At 39.6% G+C, this 22990-nt stretch overlaps 1 protein-coding gene across 3 annotated transcripts in view; it reads right to left on the bottom strand.

Annotated features, from left to right (window-relative positions):
* The window catches only part of zmiz1a (zinc finger, MIZ-type containing 1a), a 155990-nt gene that overhangs the window by 52313 nt on the left and 80687 nt on the right, over window positions 1–22990 (bottom strand). For 2 of the 3 annotated variants that reach the window (XM_067420732.1, XM_067420733.1), the window contains one exon: window positions 4342–4385. The exons of the other annotated variant lie outside the window; for it this stretch is intronic. The gene's annotated coding sequence lies outside the window, so the exon portion shown is untranslated. The remainder of the gene's footprint in view (window positions 1–4341; window positions 4386–22990) is intronic. 3 annotated transcript variants of the gene reach the window in all.

Genomic DNA, 22990 nt, shown 5'->3' with positions numbered 1-22990 from the left:
TTTGTTTTCTCTTGCATTATATGATCAATATAAAACAGTGGTTAACCATTTCTGATAGTGGACTATGTCAGTAAAACAACAATTGTGGACTAACTTGCAAACCGAAATAGAGGAAACCACCAACTAAATCAAAACCACTTCCTACAGTTTTAACTAATGTACATCAACGCTTAGAAATCCATTTAATAGCCTCACTTTTCCCAATCCATAATTTTGTCAAAATGCTTTTATTTCACTGAAAATAACTTGACTGCAAATCACAAATTAATCACAAGGTTATTCATAATAATCCTTCATACTCAGATTTAGACTACCATTCTAAAGTTTGGAGCCATTTTAGAAATGACTTTAAAGGTTTAGTTCACCCAAAAAATGAAAATTCTCTCATTAATTACTCACCCTCATGTCATTCCAAACCCGTAAGACCTTCAGAACACAAATGAAGATATTTTTGATGAAGAGCTCTCTGACCCTTCCAAAGACAGCTATTTAATGAACACTTTCAAGGCCCAGAAAGGTAGTAAAAACAGTTAGAATAGTCCATGTGACTCTAGTGGTTCAACCATAATTTTATGAAGTGACAAGAATACTTTTTGTGTGCAAAAAAAACAAACAAAAATGATGACTTTATTCAACAATTTCTTCACATCTGTGTCAGTCTTTTACGCTGTTGACGTAGTAAATACAGTCCAGCGCTTCAGAGTTACATCAGAGCCAGCACAACACTTACCATTGGCCACTGCTGTTCACGTGAGCATGACGCATGCTGGTGATGCTGACGCAGGAGTTGACCAGCATTAACTATATAGGAGACTGACATTGACGTGAAGAAATCGTTGAACAAAGTTATTTTTGTATACTTTTTGCACAGCAAAAAGTATTCTTGTCACTTCATAAAATTAAGGCTGAACCACTGGAGTCACATGGACTATTTTAACAATGCTTTTACCACCTTTCTGGATCTTGAAAGTGTAAATAGATGTCTATGGAGGGGTCAGAGAGCTCTCAGGTTTCATCCATAATATCTTAATTTATGTTCCGAAGATGAACAAATGTCTTACAGGTTTTGGAACGACATGAAGGTGAATAATTAATGACGAATTTTCTTTTTGCCTTTTTTTCTTGTCTGAGTATTTCACAATCTGCTCAGTTACTGGGATTTTCAAGCACAACATTTTTTAGGGTTTACAAAGAATGGTGTGAAAGGGAAAAGCATCCAGTATGTGGGCGAAAATTGATTCAAGCTGATAGAAGAGCAACTTTGACTGAAATAACCAATTGTTACAACTGAGGTATGCAGCAAAGCATTTGTGAAGCCACAACACGCACAGCCTTGAGGCGGACGGGCTACAAGAGCAGAAGACCCCACCGGGTACCACTCATCCCCACTAAAAATTGGAAAAAGAGGCTACAATTTGCACAAGCTCACCAAAATTGGACAGTTGAAGACTGGAAAAATGTTGCTTGGTCTGATGAGTCTGGCTTTCTGTTTGATTTTAAACTGGTTTCTTGAACTTGACTATGAGTTCACTGTACTAAAATGGCCCCCACAGTCACCAGATCTCAACCCAATAGAGCATCTTTGGGATGTGGTGGAACGGAAGCTTTGTGCTATCCTATCAAAATCCAGAATATATTATACATATATACATACATATACAACACACACACACACACACACACACACACACACACACACACACACACACACACACACACACACACACACACACACACACACAATAAATCTGACAGACCTCAAACTTTTGAACAGTGTATCAGTTGATTAATTCGGTGTTGGTGGGTTGTTTACTAATTGTTATTATTTAATTAAAAACAATTAATGCAACTGTAATTATTGTAATTATATAATCATTGACAAACAGAACAAACATTGATTCAATTTAATAATTAATCGATTTTCGCTTTTTGATTTTCTTAATGAATTCATTGATTTTTAGGATTACAGATATCAAGCCAATCTTAAATACATTAGCTATATATCTGTTTCTGTATATTTCTTTTCATTACCATTACTCCAGGCTGTGGTTATGAATGGATGGTCAGTAAGTCTTCAAAAATCAGGTCACAGTGAGACACATGATTGTGAATCTTATGTACTGTTCCCATCTAAAAATAGCCCCTAATGCACATCAAGGCAAGGAAGCTACTGAGCATCTCTCAAAGCATAAAAGACGCCTTCACATGGATTCAGAAAGCACAGTCGCGTGAGATGTATGCTTGTCATGTGAAAGCTACAAAGATTTAATACATTTACATATTACTTTACTCCTTTAAAAAGAGAGAACCTAAGACTTGGCTGCGATATGAAAACCGTTAGAAGTTTACTACACCAATTTATTATTTCTGTGGTATCATTGAAAGAAAATGCAGTCTTTCATAAGGATGTATAAATTCTGAGATTTCTAATTTAGGGTGACAGCAGAAAGGAGGAATTCCAGGCCAGGCTTTTTAGAACAAGAAAAAAAAGAGAGTAATTTATGTTCCTGCACTGTTGGTAAAAGTGAATGGCTATATTTCAGGCTGGGGGATGAGAGCTCTGGCTCTGTCTGAGAGCTCAGCAGAACAGAACATTGGGTTTGTGGACCATGAGTGAGGAGTAGAGCTGACAGGCTGGTGTAAACCGAACCCTGCAGGCAGCAGACCAGCTTGGCTGTTGCTGGACACCTCAGGGCTCCTACTGCTGAATAGGTAAGCTGAGAAATTCCACAGCCTTCTGTTTCAGGCCTGCCCTAAAAGTGCTGAAACATCAGCAACTGCCGTCTACCACCGGGCTCTGAGCTCTATCACTCACACACTGAAGAACAGGAGTTCTCTCCCCTATTTCAGAAGATCCAATAACAATACAATCTGTACAAAAATTCTGGCCAAAGTCTAATGCCAATAGTTATAGAAATTTTATTTCTCATTCATATTTCATATAAGTATAAACTGAGTGCTTTGTGCAAAACACATTGTACCACTTTATTTACAAAATATTAATTCATATTTCGTTCACGACAGCACCAGACCCATGTGTTGTGTTGATGCGAGAGCAGATGTTGTTTGCGTGAATGTGCGTATGAGATTAACATTTTGTAAATAAAGGTGTAAATTAGCGTGCAACGCTTAATAAAATTCAGATTAAACAACTGGAGAGTCACATGGATTACTTTTATAATTTCTTTATTACCTTTCTGAGACTTGAAAGTGGTAGTTGCGTAGGCTGTCAATGGAATGACAGAAAGCTCTCAGATTTCATTAAAAGATCATCATTTGTGTTCTGAAAATGAACGAAAGTCTTACGGGTTTGGAGCGACATGCTATGTCATCTTTCACATGCTATTGGAAATTTCATAATTCCCACTTCAGAAGTCATGATTACGAGCTTGTTGCATTCAAGTGCTTTGTTGTCGGAATGGGACACCAGGTTTATTCTTTTCTATTTATTGGGGAAATTTTATTAAAACCAAAATTATATGTAGTGCACATGCACTGACAACCATATAAACATTTACCAGGTAGTCAGCTTCCTGCCAATTCTGTAATCTTGATCGAATGTAGGCTATTTTCACTGTGTACAAAATATAACACACTTCAAATGATTACTCGTATATGCAAATATTCACTACATTAATCACAATCTATATTTTTCAGGGGAAACTAATAAATCATACCCGTCACAGCAGTAGTTTTCCCCGCAATCATGTTTAAAATTTATAGCAGTTTTGTATCACTTATGTCAGTAGATTTACATCCAAACAAAAACTGATCACAAAAAAGCACATTATGTAAAAGACATTGCCCTGATTTATACAGCAAGATAACCAATGAAAAAAACTAAGTGATTCAAACACAGCCACACGCTTGCATACTGTTCACAACCGAGACTAACATTTTTCAAAAATCTCCCAACATCCGACCTCCTGCTCGGCAGCTCCTGCTGTGCCAGAGTTTTCTTGTGTTTAAAAAGACAAATCTAATTAGTGTGAAACTCCAATTAAATGAAAAGAAAACTATTAGAGGCATAAAAAAACTCTAGGAATAGAACTTGTCAATAGGGTGTAACTCTGCAACTCGTTATTGGGTAAAAAAAATATATGGTGATGAGCCCAGCTGATTGAAAATACAGTGTTTTAATTATCTTACACTCTAATTAAAGAGACTGATCAATGGCAAAGTGCTTATAGCTCATAGCTTATACACCTGTTTACAAGTGCTTTGTTACTGGGGGCTACTGAACTGAGTACAGCATGTTAAAAAAGAGGTTTCGCTGCTTGGAAAGCACTCAAATTGCACAGCTAATAGGATCAATTTGAAATTGATTGACATCAAACTCACATGATCTTCTGGACAGGCCGTATCTGCTTAAGCAGTGGTCAGCCCTGTTGGAAAAAAAGCATAGTTGATCAGCAACATAGATCAACCACCCTCACCGACAAGTTCAGCATCATCGACTATGTTTTGAGAACATAGTATTACATCAATCAGTCACACTTTAGTTTAGGGCCCAATTCTCACTATTCACTATGAACCTCAATAAATTTGCCTAATTACTGCTTATTAATAGTTTGTAAGATAGTTGTTAAGTTTAGTTATTGGTGGAATTAAGGGATGTATAATATGCTCATGCAGAATAAGTCAGTAATATGTGCTTTATATTAATAAACAGCCAGTAAAATGCATACTACTATTTTCAAATAGGCAAATAGTTAATCCTTCATACTCAGATTTGGAGTGAGAATTGGACCCTAAACTAAAGTGTTACCTTTAGTTATATCAATTTAATGACATATATCATTATAAAATGTAAGTATTCTTAATATCTTACACAAAGCTTAAATAAAATTATAATTTTATAATAAAATAAAATGATACAGATACATGTCAGGGTGATAAACTGTCCTTGTACTATAACGAAGACATACATAATCAGGCAACATTTGACTCGATTTGGGGCGGCACGTTTTTTTTTGTAGGCCTACCTGAATCAACAACGTATTTACAGAAATTAATCAAACTAGTTTAATGTTGCTTGTTACTCGTTTATTGGCTCTCTTTTTTAGAATGAATAATTTAGTAATTCTTTTTTTTTTAATAATTTAGCCTTAATTTTGTTATCGCAGGAAATGATGCGCTCGAAATGTCAGTCATTGTCTGTCCACCATTTTGCAAGACCATAAAGAAAAATGCCACGTCACAATTGAAAATATTTGCATCTTAAACCATGAGGGCGGGCCAGTGAATATCATATTGCAGTGTGCAAACTTTGCGCGAGAGTTATCCCGGTGAAGAAGTCTCAAACGCCAGTCAATTATTCACTATAGAAAACTGAAAGTAATAAACTGACCGAGTTTATAGCATCTGACGCTGCATTAATGGTGCATATTCTCTTAGACACGATGATAGATTAATCAAATTTATTTTCTTAATATTTCACTTGTGGCCCGTTGTGGAAAATATTTTATTTTCGTGAATCGAGAATTATTTTGTGTTAAACAATTTGTTTTTTAAATGAGGAGTACGCTCGAACTAATCTTTATACCTTTGGAGAACGTTGGTTATGCATTGATGCGCTGTGAATGTGAATTGTAATATTAATCTAATAATAAAAATAGGCTATTCATAATAATAATTTAATATGCCTTTCCGTGCTTATCCGCTGCTACTCTGTCAAGGGCTAAATAGCATCTATAGGCACAACATCAAAGCGATTAAAGTTTTATAAAAAAATCCACATGAATGTTCAATGTTCAGTATCTTACTGCAATGTCCTCTCCTGTCTCATGGTGTTTTATGGGACTGTGTTTTCTCAGTGGATTTAGATATTGCTCAGGAGCTCATTGTCTGTAGAGGCCTGAGCTCCAACTTATAGCGGAGCTAACGGCTCATATCCGATACTCCATGACTACAGTAAATATGGGGAGGATCTGCCTCTTTTTCTTCAATTAAGAAATTAATCTCCAGTCCTCATGTGAAAGTCGCTTCTGGCAAGGGAGAAATATATTAATAAAACAGGGCTAGAGTGCTTTTGTCATCTGTACATGCCACTAAAGACAGAAACGAGAATGCGGAGGGTGGCGGCAAAGTGTCAGACTTTCATAAAGAAAATCAACTTGTGCGGTGTCGCCTGGAGCACGCAGTCGCACACGCAGCGGGCTAGAATCAATCCGGCCGACTGCGACTCAGCCCCTGTGGATTAAGATTTAAATTGAGGCCCATCTACTCTGTCACTAAAATGGATATTGTATCCTTTATGCAGGAAGTAGGGAATTACGGCGTCCCTCTATCCCCCCTTTACTGCTCTTGACAGATAAGTGGTGCAAGCAAAGCTGCATTGCACAGGCGCTGCTTTTCAAAACCAGCAGTCGTTTTCATCTAGGAACAGGCAAATAAAGCATGTGATGGCTGAGTCTGCGATGGACATACGCTCCGCTGTTCCTCTTAAAGCCTTGCATGCTGTGAACCGGCTCAAATAAATATTCCCAAAGGCATCCTTCGTTCAAACACTCTCCTTCAAACAGCGGCGAGCCAAGAAACAGCGCCATCATAGCACTCAAACTCTGTTTCCGACACACTCCCTCTCCCATCTTCTCTGCTTTCCCCCTACCAGGTTGCCTCTGTGTGGCCATGTGGTTGGTGTAGCTGAAAGGTCAGCGGTGGGTAATTTGTTTTTAGCTATGCAGACAAGCCTCACAACACACACGGCCAGGTAAACCAATTACACCCTGACATGAATTGCCATGACAAACAGCCTCCGCACACAAGCGCCACGGCCATTAGCGGTCAAGCCACTGTCCTCCCTTTTGGAGAAGAGCACCCGACCTACCCCGGTTAGCTCTCTCATTAGCTGACCAGGAAATCATAAACCAACACCTACTGTAACCAACCAGATGGTCCATATTTGTTACACGGAGGGATTTAAACACCATTAAATAATTTTTTTTTTATGGAATATTGCAATATTCATTATAAACGATTCATCCATGCACATTTAAAAAAAAAAAAAGTCCCCTCATAAAGCATGCTTGTAAAGTCCCCGTGAAATAAAAATTCACGTTTTTTGGCTTTTAGTATGAACTTGCGTTATCTAAGGGTGCTTTCACACTTCGATTGCCTGGACCGAACCAGAGTACGATTGCTCCCCCCTCCCCCTGTCCCTGCCCCCCCTGGACTGTGTTCATATTATATTATTTGTGTCCGAACCGGGGTTCGGTTGCGTCATCAAAGCAGCAGCTGTTTATCCTGTTGCTTAGTAACGACAGCGAGCGTGAAGGCGGAGAAATGCATAGCGTTGTTCCCGTCACTTTTATAGTTTTGTTTTTGAACCATTTGTTTTTTTATTCCAAAGATTTAATACGTAATGGCACTTGCGTCTATCTGCTGCGAATGCACTGCAAATGCTCTAAAGAACGCTGAAGACGAGCAGGAATTAGATCTACAGCTCTGTGCTTGCAGAATGTCAGTGACACTCGTAAGGTAAATGAATGAAACGCACACAAAACACAATTTTTACCCAATCATACGCCATTAATACCGGTTCACTTCTGCGATTTAGTACGATTGCGTTCACATCAGCAACGAACCATACCAGAGTTCACATGAACCGAACCCCAGACCACGTTTTTAAACGGACTCAGGTACAGTTCGCGGCTGCCCACTCGAGTTTGGAAGGCCCCGTTCACATCATCCAAACCAACCGAACTATGACGTCAATTGAAACTGTGTGCGCACTGAAAGTGCTAGTGTGAAAGCACTCTATAAGCCAGTGTGCTCCAAAACAATGAAACAAATTGCATTTAGAAGATAAGCATTCAAAACTTAGTCTTACTTAAACGGATCAATGATTTTGATGACATCAAGATGCACTTTAGCCTCTCCTCAGGTTTTCTGTCCAATCAAAATGCTCTTGAGGATCTAAAGCATCCTGTCCCCTATATTTTAAATAGACGCTGAAGCTGCTGCTCAAATCATTCACTTGTTCACACATTTACCGTTTTCTACATGGTGAAGGGCACATAGTGCACTATATAGGGGATAGGGAACAATTCAGACAGTGTAAACCTGCTCTCCATTGGGGGGCGAATAAAGTCTAGCACACAATAGCACAGGGCAGAGCGTACGAGTCTGCGCATACCAAAAAAATGTATTGGACCCATTTAGATTCTGCATAGAATGCTATATTTTAAAGCAATATGGAGGAGATTAGGAGGAGAAACAGTTTGAGATTTAGAGGAAACTGCAGCTTTACTAAGCCCGACGGTTATGGCCGAGCTGTGATATAAACTAAACGGTACTGGCCATTTTTTTAAAAAGGGAGGAGCTGATTGATATGTTTCACCCTGTTTTCCTGTTTCAGGGGTTACGTCAACACATTGAATAATGGTGCGTGTTTCAAAGCACATCAGTGGGCTTTTAATCAAAATAACTTCCTGTGACATCTCTTCTCTGATGATGTGTTCATATGCACGAGGGCAGTACAACCTGTCACTCACTTGAGTTCACAGCAATAGCAAACCACACCATCAATAGACTATATGATCCAGTCAATTCCCAGTGGACAAAATCAAATCCTGCTTTACATTTTTTTTTTCATTTTTGACAATGAAGCTGTTAGATATACAGTATGTCACTATAGAGAAGAAACTATCATCACAACTTCCGTTCCACGTCGACATTAAATTAATCGAGCTGTGAGCTGATTGACACAAATGCTAAAATAAACTGTTAAGCCCCTCCCATTTGGCAAGACCTTTATCATTTGGATTCCCAGAATTACAGCCAACAGCTTGAAAAGAACATCCTTTTGGTATTCAAAATATGTGACGAGATAAATACGAGCACAGGACGGATTTGGTCTGGATTTCATGGCATTAGTGATATGAACTGATGCTATTTTTCCTCATATGATTTTTAATAAAGCTCTTCAGCCTTTTTTCGGTCCGTGAATGTGTGTGTGCCCGTGTGTGCGCAATGTCTGGTACCACCTCGTGGAAACAACAGCTTTCTTGGCATTCGTTAAAAAATCTCCAGAGAAAAACTCAAGCTATGCCTGGCAGCCACAGCTTTATGGATGCGAGCAATTTCAGCCGCATGTTTGCAAAACAGCATGTCATCATCGCTGCTGTTAATCAAACACACTCCCTCATCTACCCCCACCGCACGCCCGCATACTGTCCTTCTCTCTCATGCTCCGGGGCTGCCATTTGACTCGCGGCTCCCAAGTATCCATGTTAAATCTGTTACCTTGCATCCCAGCCCCCCCGCACACCAATCCTCCTTGAAATTAATTACATGAGTGAGCAGCACTTTTACACTCACTAACTGGCCATTTCTGTAGTCGGCTCGGGAGGGCTCTCCTGTACTCCATTCACTGGCCCTGAAGCAGCCCTCGGCCTCCCCTGCCAGTTACTATGGCAACAATGTTCTTTCAGCACTTGCAAAATAATGAAGACAATGTGTTTTCCATTTAGATTAGTTTTTGGCGCGGCGGTGATACAGAGTGTCCATCTTAGCACCTCTTTCATGGCTGATACGATGCAATAAAAATGGCTCTGCCGGCCTCAAACACAGGTTTACCTTTACTATCGGCCAGATAGCTGGTGTGCGATACTGGTGATTTCTTTCTTCACTTAACACAACGGTTTAATTACTTGCTGAGAGGGTGGAAGATCAAGTCAGTGGAAAGAGAACAAAGGAGGAAACACTGCAGCTACTATGTGCGAAGAAATGTCAGGACTTTCAGTGAATTCAATAATATGGATGGAAAAGGGGAATTTACATTTCGTTTTACTTAATATGCAGAATAAACAACAAAATAATGCTTCAAAAAGTTACACTAAGAAACAACACAATTATCCAATTGCAAAAGCGAAACTATAAAAAACATTATTTAATGGCGCACTATTACGCTTGTTCAACTTTTTCACTTTTTCAAGTCCACTCCAAAAGGGAGATATTCTCTCTAACAGAAGACACTACAACAAACGGCTCTATGGGACTACAAAGCGTCTTTTCCGAGATCTTGTGAAGTCAAAATGTTGCTCATTTAAATAATCCCCGCCCACGGAATATGCAAAAAAGGGCTAAGGCCTTCTTGAGCTGCGCTAGAAAAGACGGAGACGACCTGAGTTATTAGCGTGTTGTAACAGTCAAGAATGAAAACCTATTCTAGTACACCCAAAGACTTCGCAAAAGGGCATTATAGGACCCCTATAGCCAGTCTCACATAAATGTATTTTTTTAACAGAATTTTTAAATATTTCTTTTCATTTCTAAATGCATCTTATTAAACTTATTGTAAACAACATGAATGTTGTTCTCTATTCTGTACTGGTGATCTGAGAACCGTTGCAACCCGGTCGATCTGACTCGAGAACCGCTGTATCAGTGTGTGTGTGCCATAGGTCTGTGCTGAGCTGCGAACTGCTGCAAGCTGAATATGTAGTCTATATCAAACCTACTGTTTTGATTACATTTTAAAATGTTTATCGACTTAGAAATTAAAAAGGAAAAAAGCTGTTCCTGAAAATATCGTGCATTATTGATGAAACAAATAACTGTTTAATTTGACCGTTTTACAATCCATTGTTTCCAAACTTTAAAATAATACAAGTGATAAGACAGCTTTGTTATGATGTTTCCAAACGTGATTAGTTTTATACACTTAAAACTTGTATTTCGTTCCTCTGAACAAATAACACGCATGCGCAGCTCATTGGCTCATCGGTTCTCAGTATCGAACGTGTCCGACAGAAACGGTTTTCGATTCTGAACTGCTGATCCGAGAACCGCTACGTTTGATTACACGCGCATGCTCAGTATCAGCTGCTCGTGAGCTCTCACAGCAAAACATGTCTCACTTCGGCTAATGGTTGGAGTTAATACATCTACTTCAAGATATTAGTTTATTTCAGAAAGTTATAACTATAGTAACTTGTGGGATAAGCCCTGATTTGAGACGCGAACCGTTTAGAACGATTCAGTTCAATTTGGTGAACTGGTTCGAACGGTTCACTATAAAGATCCGGTTAAAAAGAACGATTCGTTCGCGAACTGGACATCACTACATCCAATCAACAAATAATGGTCAGACTACACTCTACGTGTTTCTTTCAAAAATCCATTTCACTCAGATGTACGTCACAATATGGAAGAAAATATTTTTATGAAAAACTTTTTAATAAAAAAATTATGAAAAAAATACTGTGCAACTTTAAATACATACAACGCGGTTATTGGTTTATTTCGAGTCAGACTTGATTAAAGTAATGAGACTCTAAATCGATTCAGTCAGTGAGTGAGCCATTAGAATGAAACAAGTTTGAGACTGATTCTAAAAATAATCATTAATTTGCTCAAAATTGGTTAACAAAAATTCAAATCGGTTCCAGTATTAACAAAACAATAAATCTAGTTCTGAACAAGAACAGATTCTCAGTAAGCGACTCTTCTGAGGACAAATTAACTCTATGCAACAGTTTGCATAAACATCCACACCCTAGTAGGGATAGCAGTTAGCAATGCTGCTATAAAATCCAAACAAAGTTCTTCCCTGGAAAATCCTTCCCCAGAAAAGGGCCTTGGGCAGACCTAGCCGAAAGCCACTGCTGTGGATGGAAACAGCAGTGTTTACAGTGGAAATAGTGAGTCTGGGACATATTCTTCAAGTCCCTTTTCCACTGTTTATAGAAAAAGGAGAGGAACAACACTTCCTGAGAGGAAAGCCAGCTTTCCGAGCCCAAATCAAAATCAAGCGTTTTGACAAATCTGTAGACGGAGGAAACGTTTTCCACACATTTACACACTCACACAACAACAGTGGCGTCAACGATAGATCTTGAAGATATGCTCTTAAATGTAAAAGTGTTCAACTGCGCTAATAGATTTGAGTCGCACGAGCCACAGGATTTATGAGTTAGCGGCAACAGTTTATCCGTAAAATGTGCTGTAATAGATAGTTTTAGATCTCCTCTAGCGTGCAGTAATTGAGTCGCGTATGGCCCGTCTCTGTTTGTTTCTCATGGTATCTCTGGCATGATTGAAATAGAAATGCACGGAAGGCCACTCTAGCCCTTAATTACATGGAGATAAGACGATTAGCCAGCGAGCACTACTTCAAAACGGCTTCTGCTAAAAAGACACAAAGAAAAAAAAAAGACTTATTTGCAAACCGCCCTCGTTTAACGATGTGAAATATGACTGCAGTAAACAACACAATATCACTGCACTGAACCTCGATTGCAGATGTCGTCATCGCCAGCTAACACCATCTGACATTTCGTGTTTGATTGTACATGGTTAACGCAGGACTGTTTGATCCTGGAAGAGTGAGGAGGATTCTGTAAACACTATTTATTCAGCTTTGATGACGCAGTTTAGCATCAAAGCGTCAGTGCTGCTCCACTGATGTCTGAAACCCATGTTGCAACCCTCACGACGGAGATGACACGCACGCGCGGCCGACGCTGATGCACTGAGGCTGCTTCTACACAGATCACTTTGTATCATCTCAGCCTTCATCTACGAACCTGCTCTGAAACATGCGCGCACAGACGAGTGTGATAATGAAGTCAGGCTGCCACCTGCAGAACGAGGCAGCTTGCATTCGAGATCAACGTCTGTTTTTTAAAATGCTGCCTTTTGAAAGAATGAACTGTAGCTAGGAGGTACGGGCTAGTGGAAATTTGTTTTAGTGATCACATTACAAAGGACACTTTCACACAGTCAGTGGAACTGGGACGGAAAATCTCATTTGCTAACAAGTGTGACTAAAATGGTCCCGTTCATATAATAGTTTACAGAAACCGATTTAATTAAAATAATTGAGTCAGATCACTCACACAGTGTGATGTAACTGTATTAAGAGCTCTAAAAACAGGACTGACAACTGAATTTTGCTGCTGTGTGAATGTAGCCAAGCAATAAAGTCTCAAACAAGCAAATTAGAGGTGGAGTCTGGTGATATTGCAAACAGCAAGCAATTATTAGCGATCGAAAGAAAACCCGGCTAATTGGCTTGCTCAGCTCAATACACAGCATGTATATTTAATGAGACTCGAGTGCTCATCTGATCCCCCCCCCAAAAAAAAACATCACAAGGGAAACAACGGTCAATTTCACATGCAGTAAATAATCATTTAAGATGAGCTGCTGCTTATGTTTTATTTCATAACGATTGAGCTTTTCATGTTGGCTTTTGAATTTCTTCGATAATTACTGCTGTAGTGTTGTTGTTAACTTCGTTTTTTCCATGTTATTCAAGACAACAAATGGCCCCAGGCTACCGTGCTTTGTCACTAAATCATTTTAAAATATATATATTTCGTTTTTTGAGTGTGGCGAGGTAGACGAGCGAGAGACGTGTTGCATAGAGAAAAATGCTTTGCATCATTAAGTAATATACATGGATATTATCAGATTATATACATTATGTATGCATATATATAAATACATACATAAACACTCGTAATCTTTTGTATTATTTCCTGTAAATATAAAATATTATTTATTATATTTGAAACCATATGCCTAGAAAGCTCTATATATATGTAACAAATTATTAATTATATATATATATATATATATATATATATATATATATATATATATATATATATATATATATATATATATATATATATATATATATATATATATATAAATAAATAATTAATAATTTGTTACATATACATAGAGCTTTCTAGGCACTTTAAATATAGAAGAGGGGAAATGTATATACACACACACAAATATTTACTCACGCATTAAATCTTTTTGTGATATTACATATGTAAAAAAACAACAACAAAATACAAATAATTATTTCATATATTTGTCTTTCAGATGTTCAGCAGAAAACATCCTTTATTGCTGAAATGATCAAATCAGTGAAATGGATCCACACTAAGCACCGGGCCCCACTAAGTATCCAATTATGTGTTCAGTGACCTCAAAAGGAGGTGTCACTAACTCTAGCATTAGAGATCCAAAGCTGTTAAGACTTCAGAGCAGGGCAAAGGCCTACCAATATTAAGTGCTAAAGTACCTTTAGTCTATTTTAGCTTTTATACATGCTCCCAGGCTTGTCAGGGGAGAACAACGTTTGCCTTGCTATAATAGCATTAAACACCTAGTACATGATTGTAAAAAGAGTCCAAGGTTTAGCTGTAAAATGGCCACTGTCAGACAGACTGGCCTTGCTCTTGCTCGGTTCAAAGACTCATTGTTCTGCACGACGAGTCTGATGGAGAATGTGTAAAGAGACGAGCAGGGAGACAGAGCGAGGGAGACGGTGAAAAAGAGGCAGGTGGAGGGTTTGATTAATGTGGCCCTGGCTGCTGCCTCCTGCCACACGCTGCCTGGGACAGGCTGGTGGGAGACCCCCACAGCGCAGCCTGCCAGCCCTCACAGAGACCACCAGGTGAGGCCCATTCATCATCGCCCATCCAACACGGCCAGCCCCAGCCCGACGGCCTTAACCCAACCCAACCTGCTCTGGCTGAGCCCACTGCACCAACAGGGCCCAAAGCGGTCCAGATAGGGCATCTGCTCACAGAGGGAACAAGTCTCTGAGCGGGTTTGTGCGTTGTTCTACTGAAACAGTGGGAAAAGATTATCCCACTGGGTGGATCGCATGCGTCTGTGGTGGGGCTGCAAGTGGGGCAGGGTGGTTTCTGGAGGAGCACAGGCCGGCATCCAAACCAAACCAGAGAGAGGCAGAGCCTGGCCAAGTCTGGCACAGCGAACACTCATTAAGATGCTGCAGCCTCGAGACGAACAGCGCCGACTGAAGTCATGGGGTCTGCTCTGCCATAAGGTCACACGGTAGCCCACGCCAGATCATTTACATGACTGCGACAAACAATCTAGAGACTGAGAAATGAAGCACACATGACAGAAAGGTGAAGATTAACCAGCATCCATTAGCGAAAAATGTGTTTTTTTGTTCTCAAGTATTTCACATCCGCTATATTCTAACAAGCTCTCTCATGAATCTAATCAATGAATTAGCCAAATAGATATTGGCAGCCATGCCTCAAGAACAATATGATATACAGGTGCATTTAGCCGCATAAATTGGTTTACAGAACAAATCAATCAATTCTCTCGGTAGCGTCAGAAAAAAAACACTGAAGTTGCGCTAAAAGGATCAGAGGTGCATTTTTCGTAACGTTAAACAATAGTTACAGATCAGCAGCAGGTGTGCGTTTGTTCGTTTTCAGCGATGATGCCGCGAACACATGAGCAGTGGCTCTGTCGAGCTCCTCGGCACTCTGTGCAAACACAAAAGCTCACCCTGAGCTGCTAAAAGCTGTTGACTGCCGGCCAAATACCAGACACACAAACTGAGGAAAACCATCTGGATTACCTAAATGAATTCTATTTTCTGATGGTAGACAGACTGGGACAGTAACGCCATGCCTAATCTTTTTTATAATCTGTATCAAACGCTGAGCGAGAGGGGGAAAGGCAACAAATGGGAACACTTGCATAACAGAAAAAGATGCCTGATTTTATCCTCTGACTGGACGGTCTATTTGAAGTGATAGTTTACCCAAAATGGGAATTCTGTCAACGTTAACTGACCCTATAATGTCCTCCCGAACCTGTATGATTTCAATTCCTCTGTGGAACCATTGTGAAGAAAATTGAGCTTCAAACTAAATCGGACCCCATTGACTTTCATCGTATGCACAGAAATAAACATTTTCAAAATGATACTCCGAAAGAAAGTCACACAGGTTAAATGTAAATGACCACTTTAATTTATGGATGAACTATCCCAATAAAACTAGCAGATTTTAAGCACTTGTTTTTACAGAGACACCTCATTTTCACCCTTTAACATCATGCAGACTGAACATTATCACTGGACAAATGCATATTATATTGTGTTTTTCTTTCTATTCTCAAGTCTTTGAAGCGTAAAGGTCATACAATGAAACAATGATGACATTCAAATCCCGATTACGCCATCCTAGCGTTCATAAGTGTGGCAGAATAAACAGTTAGAGGTGTGAATCAGCTTCAGTGCAAGTTAGAAAGGTAGTTTGACACACAGAGAGAGAAAAAGACAGAGAAAGGGAGCGAGAGTGGGGGAAAAATTGAACATTGATTTTGCACACTGCCCTCTCTCTATTACAAGAGACTGATCAATATGCTTGACACTGTGCAGAGGCAAAATACTGCTAGGCCTGCATATCTGCAGTGAGCATGAGGCCTGTCTGGTAATCATTCTTCCCTTATTGCCTCTCTCCCCACCCTCAACTCTGTTTAAGTGTGACCACACACACATACAGAGGCAAACACTTACACTTGCGAGAACAAACAGACACAACAATACGATATGCAACATGGGGCCAGGCAATGCAGTTAAAATTATTATATTTGTTACCATAGGCGACATTGGGGGGGCAAGGTAGATGACCTCCATATTTATTGTAGTCATGTGGTTTCCTGACGTGAGCCGTCAGCTCCGCTACAAGTTGGAGTCAGGCCTCCTAGGAAATGCACGTCCTGAGTGAGATCTAAATCCATATGAATGGCCTGTTCAGAGCATAAGCAAGAAAAGCACACAGTTCAGAGTCAAGCTCGTCTACAGTTTAGTAAACAGCAACATTTTTAAGTTATTCTTGACTGTGATGAACACCGCATCATGTGAAATCATTTTTTCTTGCTTGTGCCGACTGAAAACACAAGAAGAAACGGTCCATTCATGGGGATTTTGATAATACGGTTAATAGCTTTGATGTTTTGCCTGTGGACGTCATTTAACCCTTCACAGTTGAGTAGCAGGCGCAAGGCATATTAAAGTATTATTATGATTAGGCTACTTTTATTATTAAATTAATATTACAATTTATTTGTTACACAATAATTTCATAGCGCATCACTGCATAAAAAATGTGCTATAGGATATAAGGATTAGTTACATTTGCTTACTCTTTAAAAACAACTTGTTTAACACAAAATACTTTATTATATATATATATATATATATATATATATATATATATATATATATATATATGATCAATGTATGTTTTTACATTACTTAACTCATTATTTATATATATATAAATAATTACAGTGTAGCCTAAATTAAAGGGGGGGGGGCACTCAGTTCAATCTCACGTCAATCTTGAGTACCTATAGAGTAGTATTGCATCCTTAATTTCTCTGAAAAGTCTTTAGTTTTATTATATACTTATAAAAGAAATACAGGCTGTACCGAGTCTTTCCGGAAAAAAACGAGCGGCTGGAGGCGTATCTTGTGGGCGGAGCTAAAGAATGACAAGAGCGCACAAAGCGCTGACGTCCTCAAGTGTGGAGAAGAAAACGCTACCCTAAATAAACCATAGCTATCAATCAGATTCAACTAATACACATATGATCCAGAATCAGATCCGGAGGCTGAAATAAATTGAACAGGAGAAGCAACAACAGCAGGACGTCCGTCTCTGTGGTATGTACTGTATTTAGTGGCCTGTCAACATTTGTGTGTGTTTACTCGCAGTTTATGAGGACATGATTTGGTTTATGGACTATTGTATGCGACTAAACATTAGAAGTAACAAGCAAAACGGTTTTGCACGTCAGATTAGTGTAACGTTATACATAGAACAACAATGGAGTAACCGTTAGCGCATTTGAATGAAGAAGCACGCTTTGTGAGAACGTCCCCTAGCTTTACGTTTGGGTGGTTTTACAATAAACAAACTGACACCTAGTGGTCAGCTAAACAAATGTATTTAAACACACACCATAGATTGCATGCTCCATTGATAAATTGACTGTAACGTTACATGATCGTGTTGTTTACTGATGTTTACTTACTCGACGATAGCCAACAACAGACATTTGAAGCAGTTTTACTCACCGCCTGTTTCCAATGCAGGACCGTGAACCTTTATCGCTGGGACCGCTCTGTCAAAAACACACTTATTTGGTAAAATTGTTGATTTCGTGAAGACCTGTGACAGCAGTGGCCATGGAGATCCACTTTTGCGACACAACTGTGATGTTGTGACGCTTCCCGTCATTTCTGCGTTCAAATCGGTTCAAATGCAGCGCTGCCTTCCCGGAATGCTATGCGAGCGTGTTAACGTCGCTTGACTTAACCCATAGGAATAAAGTGGAGCGCGGCGCGACAGAAGTGTTGCACGGACGAGTCGATCTGCACCTTGAGAGCAGTGTTTATGGCCGTGCATTTCCTCTCTCGCTCTAGTCACGCACGCGCACCCTTCCGGGAGAAGAGCCCGTGCGGCCCATACAAGGACATTCCGCTCTGTCGACGTCATGCGGACCCAACTTGTGAGAAACCAGAAGAAGTATTTTTGACACAGAAATACTCCATCAAACGTCCAACATTAGTTTTTGAAACTTTGTCTATGTTTAGAATGGGAATCCAAATCTTTAACAGTGTAAAAACAAAGGAACAGGAACAGTGCAGGAACAAGCAAACTTAAACTAGATTACATAATTTCTGCAAATAGTTTGGTGGTGCAGGTAAAACTATTTTTAGTCACCCCACCTCCCCACACCCCCTTAACTCAAAAGTGAAATGTCACTCACATTTGTTATTTACAATGTTACATCACTATTTTGTGTAAAATTGTTACATTTCAATAAAAAAGAACATCTAAACCAGTAATTGAAAATGTAATGCAAAATACAGTAAATCTAGTTAAAATGGTAAAGTTATTAATCAAAGTTAGTATATTTAGTAAACAATGGCAAAGAGACCCATTGTGCAAAATTCACTTTGGGTACGTTCAGTAAGCAGGTAAATGTGGCCCAAATCAGTTTGTTTGCTCACGTTACTCAGATCTGTTTTTGTCATGACAGTGCGAACAGCACAAACCACATGGAATCTGATCTTTTCTCTTCTGATTTGTGTCACTTCCATATGTGTCGACTAAATCTGATACAGATCAGATTTTTTGCAATGTGACTTCAGTCTGAACAGTCATATCAAAATTCATGCGACATTTACGTCACTAGATCAACATTTGTCACAATTCTGCACTCATCGGAGTCACTTCAAAGATTTTACATACACGATATTTTCAAAAGACAGTTCGAAATGTAGCCAGTACATGGGCAGTGATGTGTGAGAACTCACAGGTATTACGGTGACAGCTCTATATGCAAGCAAAACATTAGGGCTTGTATCATAAATGTTTAAAGTAAAGTCTCTCTTTATTGTATCATCATCTTTGTTGTTTTATATAGTGTGCACAAAGTTTCTGGATTCTGTGGCAGATCACACTATATAAAAACTATAAATAAATCCGTAATCACTAACTTTAATATTCTCTGAGTTTACTTCCATAAGCAGTCTTTTTATCGATCTTTGGCGCTTGCAGGTCAGTCCTGGCCTAGAAATCTAGACGCACCCTAGCGGCAGCAAATCTAATCTGCCGCGAGTGTCATCTAGCAACTCTCAATACACTTCTGAGCTGTAAAAACCAAACTCTGATCAGGCCAATCACATCGTGTATAGAGTCGGTGGGCGGGGCTTAACATAAAGGCAGAGTTGCGCTTGCGTGTTTCTAGTAAACACAGAAGCTGGTAAACGGCGGTCTTTTTAATGAGCTTTGACCGCAACTCCGGAAGACCTGGAGTTGAGCGTTTCTCTGAGAAAAGAACGGCACTGAAGTCATTCTTAAGAAGGGAAGATGTGTTCAGAGTTTTGCCGACCGGATACGGCGAAAGTTTAATCTCTCAACTAGCTCCGCTTCACATTGCTCTGGTTGGTTGTAGCGCTATCCTATTGCGTGCAGAGGGAGTTTGAAAGACAACCGTTTATCCCGCCCCTTGGATTGAGCCCTGTCAATGTTGAGTTTCCAGACCAAACATCTTGATGTAGGTCTGGCTTGTCAGGCTAGGTCCGTCCAGGACCATAATCTGCTCGCACTGGAATCTGATATTCACAAAAATGTGAACAGCTATACACATGTGAACATAGGTTTTTGCATGATGTTTGAACATAAATGTGTCAGCAGTGTGTGTACACAATAGAGGATGGATACCTGACCTGAGCCCGATGGGTCCCGACAGTACCCGACGGGCCAGGCCGGGTTCGGACAGATATTTAGAAATGACGTTCGGGTTGGGCTCGGTCACATCAGCGCGATTAGGCATTGAACTTTTTACATTTACAATGGCTTATTATGTAAGTAGCCAATGGGCCTCTTTAACTTGATACAATGGTTTGTTTTTGTGATTTAAATAAATGTAAAATATTACCCTAACATACGTCTTTCTGTGTGCGGAAATTTGTTTATGTGGCTGTGACAACAACGCGCAACACGTGCGTGCATATTACCTGCGGCATCCTTGTCATTCCAGCCAGCAACAGTAGCAATGAGCGCAACTTCAGCGCTGCTGGCAGGAGGACAGCCTTGAAGCCATCCACAGTTGATGATGCAATCATTTTTCTGCATAAAACCTCGATTAGCCTAAACTTTGATGGATAGATTATGTAAATAGATCCCATGTTGCAGTTTAGTAGCCAGTTTGAGAAAAATGGTAAGAGTGACTTTCATTTCAATACGCATTTCAATTGTGATACGTTAATGTTTTGTTCTGTTAGCTTGGGCCATTTTTAGTAGACCTTTGTTCATTTAATTTCAGTTGGCTGTTTGATTGGGTTGTGTGTAACGCTTGATGCCCCTTGTGCGTGCTGATGCGCTCATCTGTAGAGTTCAGAATGCCTTCCTACAATTGCTTAATAAAAGCGGGCTTTCCACACAAACATACATGTGTCATTAGTATATGAGGGGAAAAAATTATTTTAACTGTCGGGCTCGGACATAAATATCTTGATGCCTGTCGGGCTCGGGGCGGGTTTGGTTACTGCTCTGTCGGACATGGGCCAGGCTTGGAAAAATGCGGCCCGATCTGCACTCTAGTACACAACCACCCTATAAATGGTAAAAATCCATACATTGTGATGTCACAGAAAAACGATATTCTAAAAACGCAACTCTTACGTAAAAAGAAGTTTAAGGTCCCAGACCCAAATAGGAGAAAAATATGCTATCAAAACTAATTGACGAGCAACTAGAATGTGGAATGCAAAAATCACAGAAACGGACCCATAGAGACATAAATGAGACATCATAATCTGAAAGCCATGCCCACCTGGGGGGGAAAAGAAACCAACCGTCTCCATTGACTTTCTATTGCAGGATGCGGCCTGCTTGTTATTTCTGACTTATAACAAAAAAACGAACAATGTCTAAAAGCTGATATGTTACAAGGTGTACAGAATACAAGCAAAAAAAAAAAAAAAAGAACCAAAAAAAACGAGAAGTGTTTAAAAGCTGCTAACCCAAAAAAATGAGCGTTTAAAGACATAAAAGTACACCCACTGGAGGGGAAAGTAATCAGCGACAGGAGGAAATATTAAACTGACATTTGGATATTTGACAAAATATTTACTGCACATGTAAGCATACTGATACATACTGAATGTCAGGATCCAAAAATTGACCTATTCTTCCTACTGAAGCTTCACGTCTAATTGCCTGTATCCATTTTTATTCCCCTTAAATGCTGTAAAAACGCACTGTCTCTATACTGTTTCTGTTTTTTTGATGTTGCCAGAACATCCGAGGTACAAACTGTAAAGGCCTATCCCTCTTCTGGAAAGGGGGCAGGGAGCAACAGCTAATTTGCATTTAAAGATACACACATTTTTTGCTTCCACCCAAAAAGGCATAAAAAAAAAAAAAAAATCAAGGCATAATAAATCGCCTGGTAGGTGTTTTGAGCTGACACTTCACAGACACATTCAGTGTTTATATAGCCAGCAAATCAACAGAAAAAAATATATACATGAAATATACATATTGTATATTGTGAATACTTAATATCTCCCAGTCCTAACACATAATCATGTATAAATTAGATGAATTTTGCAACAATGCAATATGCATGAATAAAAATACATATTTCAACAAACCCATTCATGTCAAACGGAGACGCCAAATCATTTTCTCAGTGAGTAGTGATCTTGTTTTTCAAAGAATATCTATAAAACAAGATAAATTTGCCTGGGAAGCAAAATACATTAACTTTTATCAGAGAAAAAATATGAAATATTTTTATAGCCCAATGGCAATGTACATGGCAGGCATGTTCTCTAACCGAAGTGTGCAGGCTTTCTTTTTTCGAAGCAAGTGAATGTGTGTGTGGACGTGACTGGAGTGGTCTCACGTGGATCAATAGGAGCATGAGCTGAGAATCCAACATCTACTGGTCAGAGCACGAAGGGTCAATGAGCCTGGAGCAGGGGTCTACAAAGAGCTTGCTCTCTTTCTCATTCACTCTGTCTTTTTACCCAGCAATAATCTGGAGCTAACATTCACATCAACAGATCATAACCTCGTGAACACACGCTCCACTGTCTAACACCTGGACAGAAACACGTTTCACTAACCTGTTCTCTCTGCATCCTTAATCAGTGCCTTAGACTTTTAACAGACAGTGATCACCTAGGTGTTCATTTGATGAATGACACATCAACCTCAACTCAGGGATCAATTATGAAGCTTAAAGTGAACACAGGAAGCTCCACACCATGATCTAGCCCCAACTACAGTGAAGTCTTTCCACATTAAATACATTCTGATTGGCTGTGATAGCATTTCATCCTTGCATGCAATGTGGACAGATAGATTTCTTGTCGCTGGAAACTTGTTGTTACTAGTTAGTCTGTGTCAGTACATGGATGTTAACAGACACACGGGTTCATATTGTTGGCACTTCTACAGTTGCTAACTGTGGCCTCTGGATATGGTGACACTTGAGGCTCTGTGTGTGTGTGTGTGTGTGTCTTTAGCACAGGAGTAAAATGGTGAGGGGAGTTCAGGAAATAAGGGAGTTCCTGTTAGCTGAGAAACGTTGGGTAAGGGAGAGGCCTCACGCCACTGAGACTCACATAACTGAGCAGCACATTACTGCTTAACCTAGATAAACT

Source organism: Pseudorasbora parva, chromosome 17 (assembly GCF_024679245.1).
Source record: "Pseudorasbora parva isolate DD20220531a chromosome 17, ASM2467924v1, whole genome shotgun sequence".
Lineage (NCBI taxonomy): Eukaryota > Metazoa > Chordata > Actinopteri > Cypriniformes > Gobionidae > Pseudorasbora > Pseudorasbora parva.
This window is presented reverse-complemented; position numbering and strand designations above follow the sequence as displayed.